A 5,342-nucleotide genomic window follows, 5' to 3' on the forward strand; every position below is an offset into this window, starting at 1 on the left:
ATCTGAATCGGACGATGAACGAAAAGCAATAAAAGCGAAAAAAAAACAGTCTCAACACCAGCTGACTTAAGCTCTACAGTTCTGAGGAAGCAGCGTACAAAATGCGCTCCATAAATTTTATCGACTTCGCCGAATACCAATAAATTGATATTTATATGAGTCGCAATCTCGAGCGTATAGGCGCATAGCATCGTCTTCAGTCTTTTATTGTTTTAAAGCATCTTTTGAACATTTTATTTATTAATTGTGAGCACCGAAAATTTGTCTCCATTCATTCTGCATGGACACAGCACAGGCACATACATCATTTTAAGCGACGGGACAAGCCCAACACCATTTGGCTTTCGATGTAAATCGCTTTTTCGCGCCAATTCAATGTCACCATGCTTTTTTTTATTTTTCATTTCATTGGATGAATGCCGATTTTTGCATGGAACCACTTGGCAAAGACAAGGACACAACAAGGAATTGTTTAAGAAGGTGAGTCAGCGACGCGTCTCACAATAAAACTTTCTCAATAAATAACTATTAAATAATTTATGGCGGAATGGATGTCATTCGTCTTTCGCTCTCTCTCTCTCTCTCTCTCTCTCTCTCTCTCGCTCACTTTCTCGAAATAATAAGCCATAAATAAGAAATGAAGGGGGAAAAAATATATGCATGCGGTCGGTTTTTTGGTTGGACGAATTAAGCGTGACATCGAACGGCAATGCTTCACTAAGAGAATAGAAGTGAGTGTCGGTTTGAGTAAGTTTTTAATGAGCTTCATGCGGTGAACAAAACACGCACTCTGTTACTGGCTACAAACTTTTTGCGTTTGTTATTGGTGTGAAGTTTTAAGCATTTTCAAAATACCTTCGAACAGAATGTTCTAAATTAGTTTTGTTGTCGTTGAAATTGGGTTCGGCTGCCAAAGTGCATAGGCTGTTCAGCGAATATAAGCAAAACCGAACGGAATGGCGTTGATGCATCAACAATTGCAAGTGAAAATAAAAAACTGATTCGTCGACGATGTCTAGGATGATGTTAATCACATTTAATTCCCTATAAGGGCAAAATTATGCGCCTCTCTAGTTCATGTGTCATTTCCAGTGGAATAATTGGTTTTCTTTTCAAACGCTGACACAGATTATAAATTTTAGTGTCTGTTCGTACGTTCCACTCCATTTACATTTTTGCTAAGTTCAAAGCACCATCATTGCAAGTGGTACTTGCTTTGTTTTTATCGCTTTGAGTCGATGCGAGGTGGGGGGGAGTCAGGACCGAGTTTCAAGTCGATTTTTCAATGTGCAGCAAATCTAATGGCTAAAATAAAGGAATGTAAACATTTTAATTGTGCCTAATGGGAAATCGTTCTCACTGAATAGATTTTTCTTCGTTTAGCATCAATTATGTTTTGCCACGATGATAAGATAATGGCAAGTATCCAGTGAACACTTATGAGTCGAATTTAGTTGAAACGCAGCAGCGGAAGAGCTTCGACGGCGGCTGTTTCTCTACTTCGCACTACACTTGAGTGCATTTGTTCCGGATGACAATAATTATAGTTGTCGATTAAAGTGAATTTGCTCGACACTTAGCAATGCATTTTTTGCCATCGAAGAGTATGAACAAAAAGCGAATCCATCACAGTTTTGCCGCACCGCACCGTTTCATTTTCGCGATGGCTGATACTTAAGTGCCGCGTCTTTTTTTTCTCTTTTGCTCAGCACTAATTTTGTTTAACGCCACCACGATTTATTGACTACCACAAAATTTATTACTTTATCGTCTCATCTGCATGTTAAACGCATTCGCCAGTCGGAAAACGCGTTACTGTCATTCTTGCTCCGGTGTGCAGCGCTCAAATTAAATTATTAATCTGCCGTGTGTCTGTGTCTGTGTCTTTCTTTAGTCGCTGTCTTTTGTTATGTCGTAGGTTTTTGCGATCTGCGCTGCTCCACTCTGCTCTGTTCCACTTTGCCTCCGCTCAAGCAATAAATTCAACTAATGTGCCGGGCTGTGCCATTTTCTAACCAAAAATTTTCGCCTTCATTCGTAATTAATTCTACATCGCAGCCGAAAAATTCATTAAATAGAATCTATTCGAACTTTTTCGGTTCACCACCGCACTAAATACATTACACACACATTTCTTCGGCAATGGTGGCTGTGGCGATGGTGGCCCCTTGGTTGCTTCTAAAGCCGCATGACATAATCAAAATTAACAATAAAAATAAATGCAAACTCCCCATTAATTCGGTTGAGCCTCTGGAGGCGGCCATATTTTACATAATAAACACCGTGTTCTTCATGAAGCTTGAGTGTTTTTACAGCGTCAATTCCGTTTGCGAATTTCCATTCGCAGCTGCTTTGCTAGTTGTCGAATGTACGACGGTCGTGAGCGCGTATACCAAAATTATGTCATCTTTGTGAGTGAACATGAAACTCAAAATTAATAAAACTAAGGCAAACGTTGAAATACAATTGCTAGTCCTTAAAATCGGGACACCAATCCATTTGGCACCGAAGGTGTGAAAATTATCAATTTGAAAATATACGAATTGATCCATCTGCAACGAAAGACAGATCACAATCTACAACGTTGTTGTCAAATTCGGCAAGGTATCATAAATAAGTGAGCAAATGACATGGTGTTACACATGTAGTTGGATGTGCGAGGTCGCGATGTGAAGATGTGAAGTACTAAAACATTTCAATATTCCCTAAATGGTTCCACATTCTATTATTTGTCATCGAGAGAACAGCGAAACAATTTAAGCTGGGAAACATAATTTCCACGGTATGCGTCATTCGGATTTTTCGTGGGGATTCAGACGAAAATAATGAAAGTGCGAGTTTGAACCGTGAATACAAATCAGAAATGTGTCCTCTGCACTCTTTGAGCGGTGCTTGACATCAAGGTACACTGCAAGTGAATTGAAGCGACAATGAACACACAGAGAAAGAAAGAGAGAGAGAGAGAGAGAGCGAAAGTAGTTTAACGTCAAATTTATGACATTGTGAATATTAGATTTTACCAACCAATTTCATTTTCACCTAGCCGTTTGCATCAAAAATGTTCGGATTATCAAGCCATTTCGCTGTTCTTTAAAGAACGATTTAATTTTGATAAAACACAATTTCGTTGTTCCCACATCGACACGCACAAATACCAGATATTTTAATGACGGTATTAATTGTTGTCACAGCGTGCGTGATATACTCGCTTGAACTTTGCAATTAACATTCTTGCAACCGAAAAGCGGCCAAAGTGTATTAACACCCCAATCCTGTCGTCTTCACCTTTTAAAACACTTTCCTCCATCCGAATTCCATCATAACCCTTCAATACAAAACAAAACAATACGACACAACGCACCAACGCACCGAAGCTGAATCAGTTGGCGCAGCTGTGCTCTGCAAATGATTTAGCGCTCGATATGAAAAAAGTAATTTGAAGCCATTTAAACACACGCCACCATGTCAATTATATGAAGCAATACACTTTTAAATGATCATTAGAAAGAACAATTATGTCAAAAACATGCATAATTAATGGCATTTTTGATGTTCTAGCAATTCTATTCACTTTCATTGCGATATGATGATTTTTTCCACATCTTTGTTCATGAATGTCTAACGAATTATAAAAACAAATTAAATAAAATTTCAATTGAAACTGATTCAATTTTATGCGTGCATGCAGCAAAATGGTTTCAGAAATTTTTTTTTCTCAATAAGCATCTCTCGATGAAGTCACAAAGCCCAAAATCATTGACGAGCGAAAAAAAAGTTGAACAATTGTTTTTCAGTACTTACACGATGTATCACACGATTCACAATAGGTCGATGCGAATGCATTCTCTTTTTTTTCTTGTTGGTGCCAGTAAAATGTTAAAATATACAAATTTATGCGTCATCGATAGGGGAACAGATTTGTGACCTATGTCCGGTTAAGGGTTTTCCACAACGCTCTCCATTTTATGCACTGATTGGCTATCATTTGAATAAAATTATCGTAATTTTTGATTTCCTTGCTGTGCGCAATTGGACACGAAACACACCACAAATTCAACTGTGAGTGTAACTGTGTAATACGTTCTTCCGAAAAACTATCATAAACTACTGTTTGGGCGAATTATTAATTTCTGCATTTTTTATTTTCTCCCTCTCCACCCCCACCCCTTTCTCTCTCTCTCAATTTTCGATGGAAATTTATGGACGGTTTGTGCTATTTGCATTCTCGGTTCACCATTTCACTACATACAAAGACATACAATAAATACGTTTTTGCATATATTCGCTTTATCATCCATTTGGCATTTGACGGTATGGTTTTGTGTTTTTACCAATGCCGAAAATGTGTGATTAGAAAAACAACACAGACATAAATGAAGGTCGTTGATAAATTATAAGGACATTTTTAGTACAACGATTGCAAAAACAAAAACGTATTTAGCCGAGATGTTTGCTCGCTAAATTCAGTGACAATTCTAATTCAGTGTGAGTGTTTTTGTGCCATGACGAGAGAAAAAAAAATGTTGACGAAAATAGGAATCGCGAGCGAGCGGGCAAGTTAGAGAGAAAAAGAGAGAGTAAATTCATCGAATTCAGCAAAAACTGAAAACTGCAAACTCGAAACAATTAGAATGCAGTGAATTAGAATTACGTATGGTACTCGAAATTGGCTTTTTCATGCAAATGCACCAGTTTAAAATATGTATAATGGCCAAAAGAGAGATAGAGGGAGATATGGGAAGGGAGTACGGGAGAACGGGAGAACAATTCGATATGTACAGAGCGATAAATGAATGGCTATTTGGCATCTACTGTGCTCCAATTCACATTTCCATCCGATCCACTGTCGACATGACAGTGTATATGTGTGAGTGTGTGTGTGTGTGTGTGTCTGCCTGTGCAATGCCGTGCTGTGCACACTCCCCAACAGACTTCATATGCAAATTCCTTTGTGTTCAGCATTCAATGCCCGCTCTTTTGGCCATGTTGACTGATTGCGATAATCCAAAAATGTAGTGTAAAATTCAAATTGTTTTGTAGTGGGCCCGGAACATCCGTTACACAATTTCAATGTTTTTATCGCTATATAAAATATTCCGTTTTGCATGGTGAATGTCTCCGATGTGAAACTAGGACTTGAAACTCTAGGGGATGGATTCCCATTTATCGCATCGAATCGTGCAGTACTTGTTGTCATCGCAAATTATAGGCGCAAAAGCGGAATAGATGTTGGCCCCTGACTTCAACTATGCGAACTGAATTAGTTTTACTTGTGTATTTTTTGTATTGTTTCTGACTTTCGTAAAAGCCCTTAATATTGGTGTATCTTTGGTTTTGGTGTT

This window comes from Sitodiplosis mosellana, unplaced genomic scaffold, assembly GCF_009176505.1.
Source record: "Sitodiplosis mosellana isolate CC-2019 unplaced genomic scaffold, AAFC_SMos_1.0 Smas_scaffold_47, whole genome shotgun sequence".
Classification (NCBI taxonomy): domain Eukaryota; kingdom Metazoa; phylum Arthropoda; class Insecta; order Diptera; family Cecidomyiidae; genus Sitodiplosis; species Sitodiplosis mosellana.